We start from the raw sequence: 26,376 nt of genomic DNA on the forward strand, positions 1-26,376 counted from the left end.
CATGGTCAGAGAATCCAGTTATAAAGGAAGCATTTGAGAGATTTGCTCTTAAAATAAAAGATATGGAAGTCATTGTTAAGCGCAGAAATAAAAATCAAAAGTTAAGCAACAGAACTGGTGCTGGGGTACTCCCATATGAGCTCTTGAAGCCAACTTTTGAAGCAGGGGTGACAGGGATGGGTGTTCCAAATAGTATCTCCATTTAGACCATTATGATTGTCGGTTTTATGTTCTACGAACAAGCAACTTAAATAATGAAAAAGTGGGATCTGATTTGTACCAACATTTTGAATAAGCGAAATAAAAGTGCATTTTCGATTATATAATTATGAATTTCGTGTTGTGCTGATTTTACTGTTTCATTACTAGCTACTAACTCAGAACTAACATCCAATATATAAACCAATACCAAACGAAGAAATAAAATTAAAAAAAAAAATGGCGACATTAATTTTAGGGTTTGCTGGTTCGATGGTTGGGGAAGAAGATGAGGGAGAGGGTGATCCTATACACCCGGTCGTTGCTTAGTATAAGAATTTGGGTTAGATTGTTGGGCCGGGTTATAATCTTTTGTTTCATGGGTCGGGTTATGTCATTTTTGGGGCTGGGTCCTTATTCTTTTTAGGCCTTAAGAGTTATCAATCTCACCCATTATATTAGGTGTATTATTTTCACCACATCATGTCCTAGTGTTATGCCGGGTGGAAAATACAAAAAAAAAATTGAAAATAAATGGACACATCATCACTTAACTGACGGATGCTAACATATTGCTATTTTTGTGAAATCGGGCATAGTACATGGATACGTTTGTGGAAAAAAATTCTATGTTGATACAAGTGTTAATATGACCTAAGTACGTTGCATATTTCTGTATTTAAGCCAAATAAGAACAAGTAAATAACAAGTTGATTGAAAGGAAATAGAACAACAAAAAAAATAAAAATATGAATTGAAAAACAAGACAAGAAAGTAAACAAACCAAATGGTTTGGATCCTAAGACAATAGATGGTTTCTCTCTCCCTTGCTTTTAGCTTATATATCCCTACTTTTGCCTTTTACAGATTTGCCCTTCTCCATTACAAACTAGACACCTCACACTTCACTTTTGCTTTTGCTTTTGCTTTTGCTTTTTGTTTTCTTCTTGACCAAGGTAGGTTTAGGGAGAAAGTCATCATATTTTGAGATAAGGACCTCCATCTCTGGTCTTCTTATTTTAGGGCTTTGACTTTTAACTTTGACCATTGACTTTGACTTTTTCAGCAGTTTTCCATAGCAGCTACTAGTCTTCATAATAAGCGTGATTAAGGCTCCTTTTGGTGCTAAGACACAGCTTTTATGATAAGTGGTCTAAAATACTCATTAACCTGAAAAAGACAGTAAAAGCTATAAGTTGTCTTTTCGTTAAGTGTAAGAAGGACTATAATACAACAATATACGGGTAATAAAACGCACATTTGGGAGCTGATCACCACCCCCAAATAGCATCTTGTTTGTCCTCAAGCAAAGATGAGAGAAAAAACTAACCTCACAAATGAGTGATTTATTATAAGTTATACTAATCTCGTTACGCAGAGTGCAATTTCATTGACCATATGCAACAAGGCCTTAAACCACTAGGAATTCCCTAGTGGATGAGCTTTAAGCCTTGTGAGAGTTTTTCAGTGAAGGTACTCACAAACTTCTTATATTTAGTACAAAGGGTCTTGTTTCCTTATTTATACTCAGAAGTTCATACATTTCATTAGCGGTGAATAAGGACAAGCTCCTTTGAACTTAGAATAACATATATACAGTAATTTAATCATCTAAAGATAAATGTACAAAACATGAGCAGTGAAATGCAAAAGCAGAGGTTGTTTTCGAGGCTTTTGGAGAGCTTCCTTAAAGTGGGTTCTCACAGGGGTGTGTTGCAATCACAACTCTCTGATAGATTCACTCAAGGTTTGTTATCTCAAGTGCAGTGGGCACTTATATTCCTTGCATACTCAAATAACGTCCAAAGAAACCAGGGTCAATTGATCACACTTGCCACTTAATATCACACCATCCTATTCCTAATCAAGCTAGAGGTCTTTTATTAGGAGCTACGGGGCTAGGGTGATGGTTTAGAAAGAAGAAGGAAGGGAAAAACAAAATCTGATAAGTCGAGAAATTGGGTCTTCAAGATACTTGTAACCAGAGAAGAACCTCGTTTTGTTCTTTTGCTTCCGAATTGTAATACAATCTTTTAGCCCTTTGGCTTTGTGACTCCATATGATTTTGAATTTTTGGGAGTTCTAACTTTGCTTTTGATATTGTCTCCTTTTGATTTTGAACTTTTGGGAGATTCGATTTTTTTTACTCCTTTGATTTTTTGGAGTTTTGGTTTTTAATGGGTATTTCTTTTCTTCTCTTTCTTTTCTTTTCTTTTTGAAGCAAATAACAGTTCTATTTTTGTACAAGGTCTTCTCTTCTTTTTTTTTTTTCTGATATCCATCCAGTTCTTAACTTGTCAGCTGGTAAGCTTTTTATTCTGTGCTGTAACGGGTTAGGATTTTTTGGTGAAAAATAAAAAAACTTTTAGAAATGGTGAAGGCTCAAGAGGGGTAACTAGAGGAAAACTATCTTTTTTGGTTTTTAATGTTTATTTGGCTATATCGATCCAAAAAGAGCCTAAATTCTCTCTTAGGATATGGCGTGGTGATCAAGCAAGTGGACATGTGGTCTTTCTATCCGGACATCCTATGTGTCATTATTCAATAATCATTCAAATAAGACTTTTAGCTAGATTCTCACAGGATATAGAACTTAATTGTTCTAATCTTGGCTTCAAAAACTCACTACTATATATAAATAAATACTGATGCATGTCATTCAGGAAAAGATGCAAAAACTATTGTACGTATATTAGTCTAAGTACGAAGAACAAGTCCTCACTCTATTGCTATAATGAGACTTCTAAACTTTTTATTCATCATAGAAAAAGGAAACAAGACTTTTTAATACTAAACGGAAAAATATTTTTGGTCTTTTTCGAAAAAAAAATTTAGAAAGGAAGAAATATACTATTATATCTACTATATAGAAAATGTCTAGTTTTTGCAAAATGTTACTATACCACCCCAAAATAGAACTATGGTTTGTGCATTTTCGAAACAACACAGTGATTGTTTGAGCCAACACAATGTATTTTCGAAACAACACAGTGACCGTTTGAAAGGACGTACCTTTTTGGCATAAAACATTCTTTTGAACCGTTGCCTCTTTCCAAAAGTCACACCTTTTTAGCATAATGCAACTTTTCAAACCATTGCACTATTTCAGAAAGGTTTTTCTCTCTTTATTGTTTCAAATGAAATTGTTAAGCCTTATGGGCCCAAACAGATTAGGCCTTGTTAAGAAATTGCTTGTCCAAAAAGAATATATAGTACACACCACCTAGCCAAGCCAAGCCCGCCCAGCTGGCCGGTTGCGGCAATGCGTGTGTTTCTTGTTGAGCTTGCTTGCGTTCTGTCTCCACGGAAAATTAGTGGTACCCCTTGGGGCCCAACCCAAGTAGCCTCAATTAGGCCTTATCAACTCAATAACTCTTTGGTCTTCTTCCCATGTGGGACTAAGTGTTTTTCACACCCATTTCTCAACGGATTCGTGCAAATCTCAAGTAGGTTAACTTGGGGGACAAATTCATCATTCATTTCTCAATTCCAAGTCCTATCTGTTCACAACACTATAGACTTTCAATTGCAACCCATTTTTCTAACATATATTAGATAAATGTCTCCAACCTCCCACTGCAGAGCTTATCAAGAAAGTATTGGTAAGCACAAAACTTGCATTTTTATGTACAAAAGGTAGTCCTGAATCTAAACCCGCAATGGATTGCGTTTCTTGTAAACTAGAAAGTTGCAATATATTTCTTGTGGAGCCATTCCACAAGATAATATATTTCTTGTCAGCATTGTAGGACACAAAATATAAGGGTCATCTATGTCCCTTCTCTCTTCTATACATGTCTTCAAGACGCTGATGTGGCCCTCTATTTTGAGGGCCTGCATTTGTGATGCCCTAATTTGTTGTTTTGGCCAATCATCTTTAGGAGTTAAACCTGGTGATCCAATTTAGATCTACTATTACTACTGCCTAAGTGAGTAAGTGATGTGGACCAATCAAAACAAGTTGTCCAGTGGACAAATTTATTCTGTGTCCACAAATTCAAGCTAGATAAATTAAGGTTTCTCCATCCTTGCTGAGCAAGACATGGTCTACCAAGGGTGCATCCCATTTCTAATAGGGTAGGACTCGAGAGTCCTAGACTGTATCAGAGTTAGCACCTTGCTTTTAAAAAATTAAAGGGTGGGGGTACTAGTATTTTGGACCCCTCCTGGTTGTAGTTTGTACCTGCTCTACTTCGTGGGTAAGGGTGTCAATGGGTACCCGTTTGACCAGAACTGGAACTGTAAAAGAAATCATGGTTACGGTTTCTAATTTTATGAACTATTTAAAAATGGGTACTAAAAAAATCGGACCATATAGAATCGAAATCGAATGGTTTTTTAAACAAAAGAACCGGACCATAACCGGAACCGAATGTTATCATACTTTTAACATAAAAAATATCTAAATAAAGTATATAAAAACTCAAAACATTCATTTATATATTACTAAATTATATTTATTAGTGTAATATGTAGTTTTCTGGTATTAAATGTTATAAATAATATAAAACTATAGATTACAACTTTAAATATATGGTTTTACTTAATTTTATTATTGAATGACATAATTATTTATATCAATATTTAAAAACCGATTCGTTCGTTTGGTATTTTTGTGTTTTTAGTACACATTTTTGTAATAAACCCCATAAAAAATGTGTGTAAATACTGAATTTCTTAATAACCGAAATAAAGAACTGAAACCGGAAATACCCAGTAGACCAGTGGTTATGGATAAGGTTCGACAATTTTAAGAATTGCAAAGAATCGGAACCACAAAATTAAATGATTCTTGGTTCTTATAACACTAAGAATCGAACTAGAACCGGACCATTGACACCCCTATTATTCATGGGTACTAAACCTTACAACTTACATTAGCATCCAAAATTCTCCTATTATACAGTAAGATTGCACCTGCCATTCTTTTTCCAAATACCTTTTGAGTATAAATTGCTCCTGATATGCCTCGGTACTTATGATTAGGTCGGGCTCATGATATGTCTCGGTACTTCTGATATGTGCACGTCTCAGAAACCTTTTCTTTTTCAAATGCATGAATAAGCCCAACTGAAAAGGAGTAAAGACATGCAATAGAAAAATGAATAAGTCCGGATCGAGTTAGTTAGAGGATTGGAGCAAGTCTAATGGGGACATCCAAATATAACAACTCAAAAGGGTGCCAAATCATAAATTTAGAACTTATAGCTCTCAAGGCAAATTTAGCATGTCAAACCATTCCAATGGTGTCTTTTAGCTGGGTTAATATAGGCTAATGGACAGTACAATTTCTGTCTTCCGCGTGTTAAGTTGCAATAATGGCTGGCAAAATTGCAACGAACGGACTTTGACCTAACATACACATGGGCTCAAATGTGCTCCTTTTTGTCTTGCTAAAGTGTCGAAATTAACTCAATGGGGATTGTGTTAGTAAGTTAGTAACTTCCCACTGTGTATGTGGATCTTGTTGTTTCTCTTTCTAATCTCTATGTTCCTATTGCACTAAGGAAACTTGAACGTCCTCCTGACAGTATGCATCGTCCTAGTAAGTATGCCCAGTATTCTATTTCTCTGTATGTTTCCCATGATCATTTACCACCATCTGTCAAGTATTTTGCTACGTCCTTGTTATCTGTCTCTGTCCCTTCTAACTACAGGGATGCTCTCTCCCATCCTGTCTGGAAGCAAGCAATGGAAGAGGAGTAGAGTGCCTTGTATTCTAATGAAACTTGGGTCCTTGCAGATCTTCCTCCTGGGAAGAAAGTGGTTGCTTGTAAGTGGGTTTTCACTATTAAGCATAATCCGAATGGTACTGTTTCTCATTTAAAAGCTTGCCTTGTTGCTAAAGGCTTTACCCAGACTTATGGTATTGATTACTCCAAAACGTTTTCTCCTATTGCCAAGTTAGCCTTTGTGCATATTGTTATTTCTATCGTTGTCCATCATCATTGGCCTCTATATCAATTGGATGTGAAGAATGCCTTTTTTACATTGTGATCTCTTGGAAGAAATTTATATGGTACAACCTCCTGGTTTTGTTGTTCAAGGGGGGAAAGTATATCGATTACAGAAGTCTTTGTATGGGCTCAAGCAGTCTTCTAGAGCTTGGTTTGTTAAGTTTAGTCAGGTTTTGATGGCTAATATATGGAATGACTAGGTGTGAATATGATCATTCCATGTTTTACAGAAAGACCAGCAAGGAATTATTATCTTAGTTGTGTATGTCGATGATATCATTGTCACAGGTTCTGATAAACAGGGTATTGCTCGACTTAAAGTTAATCTCTCAAAGTAGTTCCATACCAAAGATCTCGGAGAACTTAAGTATTTCTTAGGCATTGAAGTTACAAGCTGGTATCCTGGTGAAATTCATCTCTCACAGAGAAAGTATGTATTATACCTACTCAGTGAGACAAGTAATTTAGGAGCTCGCCCAATAGAGACTCCTATGAATTCGAACAACAAACTCCAGTCAGATGTTGGAGAGTTGTATGCCGATGTTTAGGGATATCGTAGACTGGTGGGAAAATTGATCTATACTACTATCTCTCGCCCAGATATCTCTTTTGTTGTTAGTGTCGTATCTCAGTACATGCATACACCACAGATTCCTCACTACAAGGCAGTTATTCGTATTGTGCGGTATTTGAAAGGTTCTCTAAGTCGTGGATTGGTATATCGTTCTAATGGAAATTTTGATGATGTTGGATATTAAGATGTTGATTATGCAAGATCTGTCTCAGATAGAATCCACCACTAGGTATTGTACCTTCCTTGGTGGAAATTTGGTGACTTAGAAGAGTAAAAAGCAAACAGTTGTGGCAAAGTCTAGCGCAAAGGCTGAGTATAGAGCTATATGGCTCAGGGTACTGGTGAGTTAATGTGGATTCGTAATCTGTTACATGAGCTGGGTTTTGAGGTACAACTACCTATACCACTTCATTATGACAATTAGGTAGCCATCCATATCGTCTCTAATCCTTATGTCATTAGAGGTAGATTGTCATAGAGGTAGTTTTGAGTGAACTAAGCACATAGAGGTAGATTGTTATAATGTTTGACATAAGATTGAAACAAAGGAGATAAGTACTCCTTATGTGGCGTCTCATGATCAGTTATCTGATATCTTCACCAAACCAGTGTTTCGTCCAATTTTGAATTATATTTAATTTGTACCAAGTTGGGCATGAGCGATATCTATGCTCCAGCTTGAAGGGGGGTGTTGACGTATATAGAGTCACACTGATTTAGTAGTTGTTTTTTTGGTGTATAAGGTAAATTTATCACCCAAGTTAAGTTGAGTATAAATATATGAACCGATGGGTAGAGTAAATATACTCAAAACCCAATTTCTCTTGTGCCTCCATCTCTCTTCTTTTTCACCTTATCTTCTAACCCTAACTAGTTAATCATCATATGACTCTCCTAGTATAAACTAAAAACTTTCGATCGATTTTACTCTGTAGTCTATACTATAAAAGTTAGCTAACCAAAAGGCCGCCTAGAAGAGTTGAGACAAAACAAATGTACAATGGTGTTTTATTCATTTAATTTAGCAAAATTTTATTATAATACCAGAAATTTCAAATTAAAACTAAATAAACATGAATATTTTACCAAAGACACTCCCCACTTTGAGCAGTACTAGGAAATATGATTGTTGCAACTATTTCAAATATTATCTGACTTCTTCACCTAACAATTGTCCAACATAGAGGGCTACATCAGTGTCTTGAAGACATGTATAGAGGAGAGAAGGGACATAGAGGACCCTTATATTTTGTGTCCTACAATGCCGACCTTTAAATTAACTTTAAATCTTGTATTAACCTTCAACTAGCTTCAGAACCCGTCCTACGAACGGGTGATGCTATATTAAATTATTTAGAAAATTATTAGCAACTACGCAGAGCTATGAGATGTGGATATTATATTGATCAGTCATCTAAATTTCTTGCAACGTGAAAACCTCACTTTCCATAAAAAGAAAGAATACACTTGATAATACCCTTCAACTTCTTTTTGTTGCTTAATAATAGAAGTTTGATTGAAGTTTTAATTTGCGACCCAATGAGGCGAAGATCATATTGAAGCTACGCTACTTGAATAACATTCCCAATCATACAAAAAGATATACGATAAACACCATTTGCAAAACTACACTTGTCGAGACATTTCCACTACATATAATACAACTATGTTTTGATGTTAGTTCAATGTATTTGCATCTAGTTTCTGATTTCCCGTTAACTATTCTTTGATGTTAGTTCAACGCATTTGCATCCAGTTTCATATTTTCCATTAATTATTCTTTGAGGTTAGTTCAATGGAGTTGTATCCATTTTCCGATTTCTCATTAATTATTATTTGAGATGAGTTCAATGCAGTTGCATCCAGTTTCCGATTTCCCGTTAAATATTCTTTGAGGTTAGTTCGATGCATTTGCATATAACTTCCGATTTCTAGTTAATTATTATTTGAGGTTAGTTCTATGCAGTTGCGTCCAGTTTTTTATTTCCCTTTGTTTATTATTATTTGAGGATAGTTCAATGTATTTGCATCCAATTTTCGATATTTTGTTACTTGTTCTTCAAGGTCAATTCAATACATTTGCACCCAATTTTTTATTTCCCATTAAATTATTCTATTTGAGGTTAGTTCAATGCATTTGCATGCAGTTTCTGATTTACCGTTAGTTATTTTTTGAGGTTAGCTAGTTAGTTGGATACATTTGCTTTCAGTTTCCGATTTCCCGTTAAATATTCTTTGAAGTTAGTTTGATGCATTTGCATACAATTTTCGATTCCCCATTAACTGTTCTTTGAGGTTAGTTTTATGCCGTTGCGTCCAGTTTCCGATTTCCCGTTGTTTATTATTATTTTAGGGTAGTTCAATGCAATTGCATCCAGTTTTTGATATTTTGTTACTTGTTCTTCAAGGTTAGTTCAATACATTTGCACCCAATTTTTGATTTCCCGATAAATTATTCTTTTTCTTAGGTTAGTTCAATGTATTTGCATCCAGTTTCCAATTTTCAGTTAATTATTATTTTGATGCACTTGCTTCCAATTTCCAATTTACCGTTAAATATTCTTTGAGGTTAATTTGACGCAATTGCATCTAGTTTATGATTTTCCGTTAGTTCGATGCAGTTGCGTCAAGTTTCCGATTTCCCGTTTATTATAATTTAAGGTTAGTTCAATGCATCTTCATCATGTTTTCGATTTTTCGTTAATTATTTTTTGAGGTTTGTTTAATACATTTGCATCAAGTTTCCGATTTCCGTTAATTAATTATTCTATAAGTTTAGTTCGATGCATTTGTATCCACTTTCCAATTTCCCGTTAATTATTCTTTGTAGTGAGTTATATGCAGTTCCATCCTGTTTCCGATTTGCCGTTAATTATTTGTTTAGGTTTGTTTAATACAGTTACATCTATTTTCCTATTTCCCGTTAATTATTTTTTGTAGTAAGTTCAATGCAGTTACATCCTGTTTCCGATTTGTCTTTAATTATTTTTTAAGGTTTGTTTAATACAATTGCATCCAGTTTCCGATTTTTCATTAATTATTTTTCGAGGTTAGCTCAATGCATTTGCACCTAGTTTCCGGTTTCCCGTTAAATATTATTATTTGAGGCTAGTTCAATGCATTTGCATCCAATTTCCGATTTCAATAATTATTCTATAAGCTAAGTTCGATGCATTTGTATCTAGTTTCTGATTTCCTGTTAATTATTCTTTTAACTGAATTCAATTCAATGCAATCGCATCCAGTTTTTGATTTCTCATTAATTATTCTTTGAGATTAGTGTAGGAACCGTTATTTTCATAATCAATATTTCTACAAACCGTGAGAACCACGCGCTGCGAAATCAATGGGTTCTCACGATTTGGATAGAGAAAAACATACCTTTGAGAATCGGTTTAGATAACTCTTAGAATCCAAGCTTTATGAAATCCGAAATCAACCTTTTGATCTTCTGTTGTATTCATTCAGAATAGATTGGACGTTGTGTGGACAACGATCTACCAACCCCCTTCTTTCTCTCAAGATCATAAACGAATTCAGATTTACTTTTCTTGCCTCTTTTTCAGAATAATGAATAGTTAATTTCAGCCAGAGAGAGATTATTCTATTTATAGGCTACAATAGGGACCATGAGGAGAAATTAGGGTTGGGCCTCCTGACGGGCTTGGGCTTCCCATGTTCGCCTAGAACACACGACCCAAGTTCGTCAACAAATGGCTTATTCCACTAAAGGTCATTGTTGCACTATCGCCCTAATCCCAAATTACGTGTCAGCGTTTATGGGCTCCATATTATATGCTCGTTGATCTCCCCGTGTTTAAGATATCGAATGTCCGTTGATTAAGTCAAGTTACTGACAACTACATTAATCAACTTCTTATGTCCTTGAGTAGTACCACTCAACCTCATTGTCATGTCGGAATAAATCCACCTGCAAGGTTTACATGACAATCTTTTTGAGCTCTTCAAGGGGACAACATCAACCTGACTTCTTGCGGGACACGGATTCCTTCTATAATCAACAACACACCTTATATACAATGTTATTACCCAAACCATCGAGTTTGTTGATTCACAAATGAATCTCACTCATTGATGATTTAAAGTAATGTACAATGCATGTCAGTGCCTGTTATTATATCCGGATTAGGAGGACAAGCATCCATAATAACAGAGGCGTTTGTTCTCTTATACAGTCAGTATAAAGAGAAACAACCTCACTTGGTCCTGTTCAATACACACAAAGTGTACTTGTGTAACCCTATAGTCAAGATAGACTAATACTACAACCGTACCAATGGTTTGTCCAAATCCATCTAGGTTGTGAACGATTACTTATACTTTATGAGGTACTGATGATATGATCTTCTGTGTGTTCACACCATATCATCTACAACATAAAGTATTAGACACATGCATATAACTAATAACATATATAATATGCATAACATTTGCCCATATGATTCTCATTCAAAATATAAAGAATTAGAGTTAATACAAAAGTAATGCTTTTAGTATATAACCCTATCAATTAGTTCAATACATTTGCATCAAGTTTCTGATTTCCCATTAATTATTCAATGAGTTTGGTTCAATGAAGTTTCATCCACTTTCCGATTTTCTGTTAATTATTCTTTAAGATTAGTTCAATGCAGTTGCTCCTAGCTTTCGATTTTCTATTAATTACTCTTTGAGATTAGTTTAATGCATTTGCATCCATTTTTCAATTTTTTTGTAAAATGCGTCTAGTTTTCGATTAACGGTTATCCAGTTTTAGATTTTCCGTTATTCTCCGAGGTTAGTTCAATGCAATTGCACCTAGTTTCTAATTTCCTGTTGAGTATTCGATCTTTAATGTTAGGTTAATGCATTTGTATCCAGTTTCTGATTTCCCGTTATTTATTCTATGAGGTTAGTTCGATGTATTTCCATCCAGTTTTCGATTTCGCGTTAATTATTCATTGATGTTAGTTTCATGCTATTACATCATGTTTCTGATTTCCTGTTAATTATTCTTTGAGGGTAGTTCTTTGCATTTGCATTCAGTTTTCGATTTCTTATTAATTATTCTTTGAGGTTAGTTTGATGTTCGGTGCATTTTCATCTTTTTTTCCGATTTCCCATTAATTTTTCTTAAATATTCGTTTGATGCAGTTTCATCTAGTTTCTAATTTTCTATTAATTATTCTTTGAAGTTAGTTCAACTTAGTTGCATCCAATTTCTTATGTCCTATTAATTATTCTTTGAGGTTAGTTCAATGCATTTGCATCTAGTTTTCGATTTTTCATTAATTATTATATGAGGTTAGTTCAACGCCAATTGCATCCGCTTCTGTATTTCCCAATAATTATTCTTTGAGGTTAGTTTGTTTGCATCTAATTTTTTATTTTTCGTTAATTATTCTTTCAGGTTAGTTTTATGTCGTTGCGTCCAATTTCTGATTTTCCGTTAATTATTCTTTGATGTTAGTTCAATGCATTTGCATCACAAATTAAAACTCATTATATGTAATGAACCACCACAGAGTTAACATATTGGTTACCCTAGAAATGGAATACTTTTAAGCTCAGTGCTAGTGATAAAAGTGAAATGAATAGTCTACCTACGAAATGAACGATGAATTCACAACATAAGTAAACTAAAACTAGGGTTTACGAATCTATTATCAAATCTTCTACTCTCAATGCGAATTGCACTAAGTGGAGTAGGAAGTTCGTTCCACTCCTAGTTCCCTAGCATGGATTGTCTTCTAAGTCTAAGAAATCAGCCTTAAGTCAATGAGAGCTTTACGAAATGTTATGCTAACAAGACGCGTTATTTTAAATAACTAGGTATAATAAATAACAAGATAAAATATAAACTAAAGATAATCTACTGGCTACGGAAATACGATTGTTTGACTCTAGATAAAGAAATAGAGGGAATTAAATCCACCTCGAATCCAACTTAATAACCTAGTATAGATTGTCGATCTCGATTCTTACGCTTTCACGGCAAGAATTTCGAGTCTAACCCCTAGTGTTCATGGCATTCCTACCGGATACTAACTAGCATGTGAGGTCGTCCACCCATTCTCATGGCGAAACACGACCTTCTAGAGTGGAATAGATTCTACTACCAAATTCTATACTAACCACTAAGTTTTCATCAAGGCTTCATCAACCCCTCTAATGGAGGTTTAGCCTTGAGTCATCAAACTAACATTTCCCATTGAATCTAAACTAAACATAATGTAAGAAATTGAGATTTACTTGATTAACAATAATGAATCTAATTTAATGGCTGGAATGGAATAAGAACAAGAATTTAAATTAGATCTAGAATGGAAATGACAAGAACGAAATTGAATAATACTATTTTATTTATCTAATCAATCAAGAACAATCATTCATGAATTTAATCTAACACAAGAATTGTAATGGAACTAAAACTTAATTAATTAATTAAAACAGATCTAGAATTCTATATATTAATTTAGGTCTAACTAGCTACCATTAACAAAGAGTGAAGCTTTTGTTTTTATACATCCAGATCCAAAAATCGTGCATGGGCTTGGAGCCATGTTTTGGGCCAGAGAATCAGGCCCAAAACCCAATTCTTTCAGTCCAAAAAGGCCTCTTCAGCTGCAGTTGGCTTCCACAGACTTTTCGTCCACTTCTGCTCCTCTGATTGGGTCAAGGCTTGGACCATTGGAAATCTCTTTCCGAGCCGGTCGTTTTGACATAAAGTAGGCCCCATTCCGAGGTCTGAGTCCAAAGATATGGCATTCGAAGTTCTACGACTTTTGCTCCTTTATCTCGCTAAAGTGGCACGCTTCCAAGACATAATGGACTTTGAAAGCCCGAAATGCATAAAAACACGTAATCAGATTAACTCTTACTTATTATTCACATAATTGGTCTAACAAAGATGATTATTAAGGGGTTAAAACTACAGTTTTGGGCTCTTATCAAACCACCCCCAAACAAAGATTTTGCTTGTCCTCAAGCAAAGATGAGAAATTAGAATAAGTGACCAAAAATGGAGTTCTAACTACTTTCGTTTTATTTGAAAAGGCGATTGCATTGACCATATGCAACAAGGCCTTAAACCACTAGGAATTCCCTAGTGGATGAGTTATAGCCTCGTGAGAGTTTTCCAGTGAAGGTACTCACAAACTTCATCTATACTACAACGACTAAGAAATAAAACTATTGTTTTCTCATTCATGTCTCAACTATCTATACATCTCACTAGCAAATACATAAGAATAACCCAAATGTAACCCTAAGCTAATATATGCATAATAATCAATCATCTAAAATAAACATATAACAATGAGTAATACTATGAAATGTAATAGCAGTCCGTTTTCTCAAAACTTCGAATATCGCCCCTAAGTAGGTCCTCACATAAATGTCAAGACAAAACCACTCTGATTTTTCCACTCAAGTTTTCACATACTCCGCAGTAAGTGGGTACACTTTTACCTTACAATCTCAATGACAACAAGGAAGTTCGAGTCGATCAAACACATCTGCCACTTACTATCACACTAACCTATTCCTAATCGAGCTAGAGGTCTTTATTAGGTGTCATGGGATTAGGAGATGGTTTAAGAAGGAAGGAAATGGATATTCAAAAGGACAAGTCCGAGATAATAGAGTCTTCATATTATGTAACTTAGAGAAAACCTTGTTATTTTCTTTTGCTTCTATACTTTGTTTCCATCCTTAGCCATATTTTTCTTTTTTCTTTTCTTTGGCTTTTGACTCCTTTTTATTCTATTTTTGGAGTTTTTATTTTATTTCTATTTCTATTTTTCTTTTCTTTGGATGGAAACTTCTTTTCTTTATTTCTTAACTAACTTTTGGTTACATTTCTTTCTTCCTCATTCTATTCTCCTCACTTATCTAAATTATTTGATATATATATATATATATATATATATATATATATATATATATATATATATATATATATATATATATTTTTTTTTTTTTTTTTTAAAGGAATTGTGGTTTATGGAAGGCTAAAGAAAGGCTCAGAGGGGCTTACTAGCTTAAAAATAATCCATAGGTTTGAATTTCGGCTATATCGATCCAAAGAGGGCCTAAATTCTCGCTTTTAGGATATGGTTTAGTGATCAAGCAAGTGGACGGTGATTTCTCTATCCGGATTTTACTTCTCCCTTGTGTCATTTCTTAAATGTTTCACTCATATAAGGCTTTAGGCTATATTCTCACAGATTTGTAGAATAAGTACTCTAGCCTAGATTTCGAAACTTATCGCTAACAATCATAGATACTCATGTAATAAATTTATAGATAGATGCAAAGATTATTACCTACATATTAACCTAAGTTTCTAACAATTATTCTGATGCAAAAGCTATGTGAGACTTCTAGATTGTTAAGAGCATAGAGAAAGAAACAATACCAATATTCCTAAGTGTATAACATAAACTTATTTATTTATATTTTTGAAATTTTTAATTTTTAACTAGAAAACAAGTGCATATTATACATATCTATATCCTAACAGATGCCTTAATTACACGTGTTTCTATGCCCCCCCAAACAAGAAGCATGCTTTGTCCTCAAAGCATTTAAATAAAGAGGGTAGGAAAAATACCATTGAAGGGTGTGAAATTCAGGAACATCTGCAAAACAAAGTTAAAACATACCAATATAGTAATAAAAACTGACGCAACTCTATAAGAGTTCCACCCATTATGGGGTTAACAGAATGAAATTGCTTGGGACTTAAGCATTAACTAACTTAACTAAAAACTTACCTGCACCCCAAAGATCTACTCGCCATCCTCCTCTTCTATATGAGGTTCTTTCGCATCCCGCCATGCCATAACAACTTGCCACGCCTTCCGTCGTATCATCAACAATACTAGTAACCTCTCTAGTGTTATTTGGTCCGATGGGGTGTAAGGGCAACCAAATGTGGTTGCACCTGCCATCCCGCCAAGTCATGGCTCGAATGATCTTACCATTACCGCGATTGGTGGGTCTCATGATTTCGACCCTTTCCCAACTGTGTACTCGCACGAGTATGGGTAGGCAAGCGCATAATGCGGCAAACCAAGACAGGCATAAGAAGGTACTTATGCCTCAAGGTATGGCCTCTCTTCAGAGTAGCAACTAAAACTCGGGGAATGTCATACCGATGACGCCCCTCAGCCTAAAGCAAGGAAAAACGCCACCAAATGATTATTGGCGTAAGTAAACCGCCGTTCCCCTAGAATGTTCATCATGATGAACAACATGGTTTAATACTCTACATTCAGCGATAGGCTACTCGAGTATGCATGTTATATTGGTCTTGGTCCATGATACTTTAAACACCCTCCCCCATAATACTCATGGAAATAGGCATATTCATATAGGTATGAGTTATCCGTCATATATCCCCACGCAGTGCATAGGTCGTAATGGCAACCCCAAAACCAAAGCTATCAATTGCTTACCGAATTTCATAGTCGTGCCATCAATAGCAAGGGAAAATTTTTGTTCCCCTTCTTGGGTACAATAAAAGTAATATTATTATAGAAGAATTCAGTTAGCTTAGGTGAAAAGAGAGTCGCCATCACTCACCGAAGATGCCGCCATCCTAATCGCACGATCCGCCATGAACGATGCTCCATAGGTATCGGTTCCCATCAAGTCTTCAAATGACTATTCAGAATCACTATAGGAGGTGTCATCTCAAAACTACGTGTAAAACAGCTGCGAAAACCTGGAAGAAACCTCGTAAAAAATTGGAATTTCCCGCGGTTTACGGAGGAGGGCGCTGGCGCTGCCAGATAGAGCGAAGTCGCCATCTTTAGGTTTTTGAATTACAGTTGTTTGAGCGGGTCGTCGCTTCTTTGCCGCTATGCGCGGCGCTCCTGAGATTTTTCGATTTACAGTGTTTTAGGGCGAAGTCGCTTTTACTTCTATGCTGGCGCTCCAAACAAAATTCTCGACAAAAGTGTAGGGCGCGAGCGGCCGCTTCTCCGCCAGCGGCTTCGTAGTGCGTAAAACAGAGTTTACAAGAAAACAAGCTGAAAAAGCTTGGAGTGAAAGGTGAGAGATGATTGTGGGGTGTATTGTGGGTTGTGAGTGTAGAATGATGGAAGTTTAAATAGGTTCCGGTTTCCAAAACGAATCGGCAAGTTGCCAAATTGTTTTAAGGCAATTTCCTAAATAGAAATCTGCCAAACCCGAAAATGGAAACTAACCATAGTTTTGATTTCCTAACAACCCCGGTATCTTTTAAACTTGGTTTAGAATAGGTGCTTCTAAACTCTCCTACATATCATGGTACCACTACAAAAATCATAGATATGCCGATATCGGCCTAATTTTCAACTTTGACTCCAAGACAACCTTACTTAAAAATGATCAAAATAAATTATATTAAAATAATATGAAATCCAAGCAATCTAAAACAAACAACTTAATATTTAAATCTAACTACTGAAATAAAATTCCACTAACAAAACAATAAAAAACAATGAAATAACAGACGAATCGATGGTGAACACCTAGGCGCAGTGAAAGAAGATGGTCCCCGAGATGGAGATCGGTTCTGGGGTGAAGAATGGCTTGAGCCATCCGCTCAAGGGCGACGACGCCATGCCTCTCGGACTCACCGAGACGGACTCATCCACGAAAGTGGCATACGTCGTAGCATCTCTATCCCAACAAGCGCCGTAGGCTTCCATCTCGCCTTGAGTATCGCATAATCGGGCTTGGTGATTCCGGTGGATAATCTCCAAGTTAGACAAGATATCTTCCCGACCCCTTTCGCGCATTTCAACTCTCGCCTGAAAGTTCGCTTTGCTTATTTCAATTACAATTTGTCTATGTCGGATATCTTCACAAATACGATAACCGCATCACAAACCGGTTTGCGGATTATCATTCGCTCTAAATTAGGAAGTATGACTATCGAAATTATCCTCAACCAACCATGTCATATCTTCACCTTCATTATTCGACTCAACTTTATTCTTTGCGCATAACGCCAAGTCTCTTGGATGCATTCCTTATAAATACTTGCATTAGAATGCAATTTGATCTTAATAGGAGCAGATTTAGCGACTCTCTAAATGAGAGCATAATCTTAGTGATCAATACGGGAAGAGGCCATGCTCTTCCCCCACTCCTCTAATCACATTCAAAATTAAATCGAGGATGCAGAAATTACACTCATTCGCTTGCAAAATCCAGAGAACGCGGCGACAATCAAGTCCGATGTCGCCGACTTTGTCTTTCCCGGGCGTTCCTACCAATCCACCGAAGCTATAGCCAGCCTGATTGGTTCTCGTGGTCGCCCGCTTAACGCAATGAGATATCGTATTGTATTCACCCTCTATGACCGTATCTTTCATCAAAACAGAAACTGCAGATATCGATTCCCCGAATGGTCGTATCTAGGTTGGTTACAGCGTGATTCCTAATAGCTCGACCAACAACCGCCTCTCGCATTTCCCTCCTCGCTCCTCGCTATCCTAATGAAAATCCTATTTCCTCCAATTCTCGTTTCTTATAAAACTGTTCTACCAAATCATAGTGATAGAAATCCCCGGTCGAATACCACAGTCTGTTCCAATCCCTCTTAATCATATTGGCATGCCGTAAAAATGGTGCGAAATGGTCGGCCTCAAACGCTGCTCTCAACATTCTTTCATCGTAGCCCATTGGAGTTTGAACTGATTTGGGGTTTGTAGATGGAGGTGGATGCAAGTTTGATGAAAACAAGGAGAAACAATGGTGGTGGCGGTGGTGGTTACGGTGGCAAGTTTGAAAACTTGAATTGGTGGGTGGTTTCTTGGTGGAAACGGTTGGAGATTGTGTTGGTGTTTCACAAAGGGGATGTCTTTCTATTTTGATGTATTCTATTTTTTTTTTTATTCTATTTTTTTTTTTTTGGTTGCTAGGGTTTGAATTTAAATTTGTGACAAGCGGTTGGAGAAGATGAACTCGCGATTTGGATTTTGGAAAGGGAGCTGGCGCCACAGGTGAGCTGAAGTTGGGCCCAAGCCCACTCGATTTTTCGACTTTCGCAAGAAGAACTTCAAACTAAATTTCCCGCTTCGTTATCGGTCCGATTTTCTCGAATGAGATATGGAAATGATCAGGAGAGAATTTCCAATCCATTGATCCATAAACTACTCTATTCCGACCGTGGGTGACATATAAGATAGTGGAAAACGCCTCGAAGTGCGTGCATGACGTAAGTTATGCGAACGAATGAACACTAAATTAGATGACATCAACCCCAATGAACTATACTAATGGACCTAAGCAACACAAATAGAAAGTTCGAGCAATCCGGATGGAAAGACTGAGAAGTTCCCACCCCAAACAAATTTTTAAACACAAAATTTGTTTTAACATGGGTCGCTTTAAAGTCGATTCCCAAGACTTGTTGGATTGCTAGTTCTATGGGTTTAGATATATATCTATATCTAAAAAATGAAAACAATTATTATTATTATTATTATATATATATATATATATATATATATATATATATATATATATATATATATATATCAAACATCCGAGAAAACATGCAAGAGTGGAAAAACGTGAAATATGTGAACCGTGGACTTAGGATCCGTACTTACAGCCACACACTCCATAGGAAGGGCCCGGTTACCTTAATGGTGCACTTACCATTAAATGGAAGTGAAAGGAAGTACACCAATGACAAGGGTCATTCCTCATATATAGGGTCCCAGTAAAAGGACTTCCTCTATATCGTGGGACGTGGTTCGTGAAAATGTTTTAACCGTTGACCGTTAACTTGAAAGGTACCGTTGTCCTTGGGATTTACCAAGGTAATTGCCCCGTAAGGGGTGACTTCAAGAAACGTAAAAAAGGACCGCACCAACGGGTTTTTAGTTTCCACGGAAAATATGTAGACGGGAGTTGTAAAGCAAAACCTTTTGTCCGACCACAAACTCTTTGGCGCAAGATATGCTTATCATGAACACGTTTCATGTTAGCTTTATAATCCTTCATGAGATCGTAAGAATCGCCACGGATTTCTTCAAGCTCATTTAATTGTAACTTGTTTGTTTGACACCCCTCATCAATATTGTAGTTAAGGCTTTTTATAGCCCACGAGCACGGTGCTCTAATTCAATCCGCAAATGACATGGTTTCCCAAATACAAGTCTAAAGGGAGACATACCTATAGGAGTTTTGAAAGCAGTTCTATACGCATAAGGCATCCGATAGACGCGCTCGACCAGTCTTTCCTATCGTGGTTTACCGTTGTTTCTAAAATCTTTTTATTTCCCTATTAGAAACTTCTACTTGTCCGCTAGTTTGTGGATGATAAGGAGTTGCTACTTTGTGTGTAAACTCCATACTTTTTCACTAGGGATGCAACAACTCAAGCAAAATGTGTTCCACCATCACTAATGATGGCTTTAGGAATGCCAAACCGACAGAAAAATATATTCTTTAATAAAAATACCACGGTCTTATGGTCATTGCTACGCAAGCTAGGGCCTCTATCCATTTAGACACGTAATCCACGGCAACTAGAATATAAATATAACCGTGGGAAACAGGGAAAGGGCCCATGAAATCAATACCCCAAACATCAAAAATTTCTACTATCAAGATTGGATTTAATGGCATCATATTACGCCAGGATTCGCCCCAAGTTGTTGGCAAATCTAATACACGCCTTGCAATGCACTTGGGCATCCTTAAAAAGGGTAGGCCAATAAAATCCACATTGAAGAACTTTAGCGGCTGTTTTCATTCCGCTAAAGTGGCCACCACACTCTTTGTCATGGCAGAACGATAGAACTTCATTATATTCCCACTGGGGAATGCAACGACGAATAATCTGATCCGCACAATACTTAAAAAGGTAGGGCTCATCCCAAAGAGTATAACTTGACTCGCCAAGAACTTCTTACGCTCATTTCTTGTCCAATTATAAGGCATAACATCAGCCGCTAAATAATTTACGATGTCCTTGATACCATGGTGATGAAAAAATAGCATACGATGCTCATCGTGAAAGAGTCCCAGATGGACTCGAGATCACTACTATCGCCATTTGTAAGTCTAGATAAGTGGTCGGCAACTACGCTTTCGACCCTCTTTTGTCCTTTTTATTTCTAATGTGAACTCTTGCGGAGAAGAATCCATCGGATTAATCTCGCTAGCATCCTTCTTTGCAAGAAGGTACCTAAGGGTCGCATGGTCCGTGTAAACTAAAGTTTTAGAACCAACCAAATAAGGATCTAAAACTTATCTAAAGCATAAATGACAGCTAAGAATTTTTTTCAGTAGTTGTATAATTCTATTGAGCGTCGTTTAATGTTTTACTAGCATAATAAATAACAAATGGACTTATTATCTAGTTTACGTCCCAAAGACAAAGACCAACCGCATAGTCACTAGCATCACACATGAGTTCGAAAGGTTTAGACCAATCGAGGTTGTATAATAGGTGCAGATGGTTAGGGCGGCTTTTAAGGTTTCAAAAGCCTGTTTACGCTTAAAATTAAAATCAAAGATTGCATCCTTCAAAAGCAGGTTAGTTAAAGGCCTAGCTATTTTCGAAAAATCTTTAATGAAACGCCTATAAAACCCCTCAAGATGGCCTAGAAAGGCTCTAATCTCACCTGACAGTCCGCGGTTTTAGGTAGGTCGCTATCTTATCTAGTTTGGCTTTATCTACTTCGATGCCATCACTAGATACAATATGACCTAGTACTATGCCCTTTTGACCATGAAATGACACTTTTCCCAATTTAAAACGAGGCTCTTTTCTTCACACCGCGTCAAGACCTTAGACAAAGTTAGACAAACATTCTCAGTAAAGGAGTCTCCGCGCAGATAGAAAAATCATCCATGAACACTTCCATAAAGCTCTACCATGTCACTAAATATATGAAGCATACATCACCGGAAGGTACCGGGGGCATTACAAAGGCCAAAAGGCATTCGCTTATAGGCATATGTTCCGAAGGGACATGTGAAGGTTGTCTTTTCTTGGTTATCAATATCAATAATAATCTGAAAATAGCCAAAGTAGCCATCCGTAAAACAATAAAAGGCATGACCAGCTAGACGCGTTCTAGCATCCGATCTATAAATGGTAAGGGAAAGTGATCCTTTCGTGTCATAGCATTTAAACGCCTCAGAATCAATACAGATTCTCCATTTCATAGGACCATGAGTGACAACATAGTCACCCCTTCCCGCTACGCACTATGGTAACTCCCGATTTCTTAGGAACTACATGAATGGGACTTACCCATTCACTATCGGAGATTGGGTATATAATACCCGCGATCGAGTAATCGCAAGACTTCTTCCCTAACCACCTCTTTCATGGCGGGGTTCAAGCGACGCGAGGTTCGCGAAAGTCTTCGCGTTATCCTCCAAATGGATACGATGAGTGCAAACATTAGGGTCAATTCCCTTAATGTCGGCTAGGGACCAACCAATCGCAGACCGATGTTCCCTAATCACCCTTATTAAACATGTCTCTTCATCCTTAGTTAACGTGAGAAGATATAATTATCGGGTGACTACCATCCGGATCAAGTTGAATATATTTTAACTCCGGGAAGAGGTTTAAGACCGTGTGGACGGAATGTCCGTTGATGTTTCATAAGTGTCCTTATCTTGCATAATGAAGACTTGCTTAGGTAGCAAGTCTTCGTAATCGATATATGGAGCAACCGGACGGGTCTACAATTGGTGTGGACTCGGATGGTGTTGACTTCCTCTAAGTAGAGTCATTTACAAAATCTGAAGTTCCAAAAGAAAGGAATTTGTACATATTGTTTTCAATGAAACGTTTGTTAAAATAATCTTGAGCTAAACTCTCGATCATGCTAACCTCCCCATCTATACATACGAATCTGGTAACTGTTTCATCATTTTAAAAACATTTACCTCGACAGAAAGATGGCCAAAAGATAAGGACATCTTTCCATCGCGACAATTTATAAGCGCATTGGCAGTTGCCAAGAAGGGGCGTCCTAAGATGATCGGTACAGAGTCATTAGCGACTTCTGTATCGAGGATAACAAAATCAGCAGGATAGTAGAAATCCTGAACCTTAACAAGCACGTTTTCCACTACACCTTTAGGATACTTAATTGACCTGCGCTAATTGCAACGCGTTATTTTTGTAGGTTGCATTTCTGTAGACCTATTTGTTTATACAAGTAATACGGGAGTAAGTTAACACTTTCGCCCCAAGTCTAATAAAGGCGGTCGTCGTGTGGGAATCTCCTAAGGTGCATTTTACAAAGAGGGATCTACCGTGGTCCTTGTACTTAACAATTCCATTATTTTCGGATAAAGTTGGGAACCGCTTCAGCTTAAAAAGGCGCCTTTAGGTATATTGGTCTTACGCCTAGTAGTGCACAACTCTTTAAGAAACTTAAGCGTGGTTAGGGAGCTTTTAATAGCTTTGAAAAAGGAAGGTTTATCGTTAGATTCTTGAAAACGCGTTCCTAATCTCCTCAAAGTTTGTATCCCCGGTTAGCATGGCTAATTTTTGAGGGAACGGTGGTTTCGCTTATATATTTAGTGTATGGCTCGACTTGAAGTGTAACCTTGGCTTTCTGTTTCTTAGGTTGTGGTTTAACCGGGACCTCTACAAAGGTAGGTTCTTCGTTTCTATTTCGCATCTAGTTCGATATCCGTGTAGGAGTATCTTGATGGGGTAACTATAGGCATAGTTACTTTGTTATCAACCACTCTTCCGTGAGCGGAGAGTGGTGATGGCATTTAGGTCACCTACGATTGTAGTTTCCGTTACTAGAATTACCGCTTACCTCAAAGGCCGTTTTTTGCTGTTTTAGGTTTGGTATTGCTTGTCCCGAAACACGCCTTTTGGTTGGGCTTTTCGCTTGGGCTAACTGTTGTATGCCCCGATTTATGGATTGTAAAATCTGTTGGTTTGATTGAGTCATTGTTGCGAAAAAGTTGTTGGGTAACTTGTATAAAGGCATCGATACGATCCGGTTGTGTAGGTGTAGTAGTCACGCGGGTGGATCGAACTATCTCTCGTTGATTATTTATGGGTGGGTTATGATAGTTATTATTATTAACCTAACGATACCTCTATTGGTATTATAATTATTATAATTATTCGACCTTGTGCTTGACCTTGTCGTGGTTTAGCTTTGGTTGTTATAATTATTATAATTCCCTTGACCTTGTCCTTGTCCTTGCCTAGGTGGAGCTTGGTTATAATTGTTTGCTTGCCTAACGCTTTGATTATTGTACCACGGAGGTGTTACTTGTTGATTATTTCTCCAACCGAAGTTGGGATGTTGTCTCCAAGGGCGGAATAGGATAGTTATTAATAGAGTAAACATTATCTTGTTCTCGGTGGTTGTTGTTCATAAGCTAGAGGACAATAATCGCCGTGGTGCTCTGGACTCAAACAGAAATTACATGGGTTGGAGTTTACATTCATGACGGGGATAGGCTTTTGTTGAGCAGAAATAGCCTCTACTTTTTTAGTTAGAGATTCGATTAGATTTTTAAGTTCTGGATCGGTTTTCTTCTCAAACATACCGGCGGCTTTTACTGTTGAAGAAGAACTATCGAGCCGGGGATATCATCACTACCCCCAATTATTATTCCGCTTTAGTTTGGTCTTCTAAAAATTTATAAGCCTCCGAGGCTCCTTTACTTAGGAAACTACCCCCATTCATTATGTCAAGGACTTCTTTATGGTGGTGTAGAAGACCTTTGAAAAAGGCACGAACTAACGTGTCTTTAGCTAAGTTATGATGTGGACACTCTATTAGGAGATCGGTGAAACGATTCCATGCCTCAGAAAATGATTCATGAGGATTCTGTCGGAAAAAATGAATCTTGGAAAGCATCTCATCCGTCTTTAGGGGTGGGTAAAAATGTTCCATAAACAGCTGAACAAGTTTAGCCCACGAGTCCACAGAATTAGGCGCTTGGGCAGTTAACCAAGACGCCGCCTTATCGGCTAATGTGAAAGGGAATACCCTCAGTTTAATTTGTTCCGCACCTACCGTAGGATGATGGAATGTTGTAAGGACTTGTTCAATCCTACGCATGTGCTGATAAGGTTTTTCATGGTCTAACCCATGAAAAACGGGTAACAAATTAAATATGTTTGGGGGGATTCAAAAATCCCCCACTGGGTCTGCTAGAACGATGCACGATTTAGGGCTATCGCCAAAGCTTTGTAAAAGTCGGAGAGAGGAGTCTCTTTCTTCACCCATTATGTCGTATGGTGTGTGTGATAGTAGTTAGAGGTGTCGTGTGTGGTATACTAGATAGACTTGTTTGTTGCCGTGTAATTACGCTTTGTTGTTTTGTTCGACCGCACCTTAATCTCATGCAAGACTAAGTTGAGCTTAACTAAACATGCAACACTCCAAACAATTCTGATATACTAGTAGAAAACCTCTAACTGGAAATGCGAGGTATGGAAGAAAGGAATACCTGATAGCGTCCTTGCTTCGCTTATGAATAATAGTCTTGTGTAATGCTGCGTGTTCAGTATATAAGAGATTAGAACACTGAAAAATATGAAAGATCAAAGTTTGAATCAAAACTGTGGAAATCCGGAAATTTTAACACTGGGCGCGGTCGCGTAGAAGCGCGAAAAGTAATTTTCAGATTACAGTGTTTTTTAGGGCGGGTCGCTCCAAATGGGGCTGGTCGCTCGATTAGGGAAGTCGAAGTTCCAGTTTTGGCTGGTCGGTCGCTTGGTATGGGCGCTGGTAGCCGCGGTAAACAAAATTCCAAACTTAGCTTAGCTGGTCGCGCTCTCTCCTTGAAGCGGCCTGGCCAGCGTATTTTTCGCGAATTTGTCACTGCTTGAAATGGGCAACCACAAAGTATGAAACAAACAAGGGTGGGTGGGTTTAATGGGACTTAAAATTGACTACTTCTACTATGAAAACAATGCTAAAGTGTAACTAAGATGGCAGCGGCGCCATTTGATAAAAGTGAAATGAATAGTCTACCTACGAAATGAACGATGAATTCACAACGTAAGTAAACTAAAACTAGGGTTTACGAATCTATTATCAAATCTTCTACTCTCAATGCGAATTGCACTAAGTGGAGTAGGAAGTTCGTTCCACTCCTAGTTCCCTAGCATGGATTGTCTTCTAAGTCTAAGAAATCAGCCTTAAGTCAATGAGAGCTTTACGAAATGTTATGCTAACAAGACGCGTTATTTTAAATAACTAGGTATAATAAATAACAAGATAAAATATAAACTAAAGATAATCTACGAAGCTACGGAAATACGATTGTTTGACTCTAGATAAAGAAATAGAGGGGAATTAAATCCACCTCGAATCCAACTTAATAACCTAGTATAGATTGTCGTATCTCGATTCTTACGTTTTCACGGCAAGAATTTCGAGTCTAATCCCTAGTGTTCATGGCATTCCTACCGGATACTAACTAGCATGTGAGGTCGTCCACCCATTCTCATGGCGAAACACAACCTTCTAGAGTGGAATAGATTCTACTACCAAATTCTATACTAACCACTAAGTTTTCATCAAGGCTTCATCAACCCCTCTAATGGAGGTTTAGCCTTGAGTCATCAAACTAACATTTCCCATTGAATCTAAACTAAACATAATGTAAGAAATTGAGATTTACTTG

At 37.1% G+C, this 26,376-nt stretch overlaps 1 non-coding gene across 1 annotated transcript; it reads left to right on the plus strand.

Moving 5' to 3' along the window:
* The first annotated feature begins 24,495 nt into the window (after nt 1-24,495).
* Nucleotides 24,496-24,599, plus strand: LOC147481848 (small nucleolar RNA R71). The gene has a single exon (XR_015207081.1). It is a non-coding gene; the product is annotated as a small nucleolar RNA R71 (small nucleolar RNA).
* Nucleotides 24,600-26,376: the final 1,777 nt, after the last annotated feature.

This window comes from Coptis chinensis, chromosome 8, assembly GCF_015680905.1.
Source record: "Coptis chinensis isolate HL-2020 chromosome 8, ASM1568090v1, whole genome shotgun sequence".
NCBI classification, from domain to species: domain Eukaryota; kingdom Viridiplantae; phylum Streptophyta; class Magnoliopsida; order Ranunculales; family Ranunculaceae; genus Coptis; species Coptis chinensis.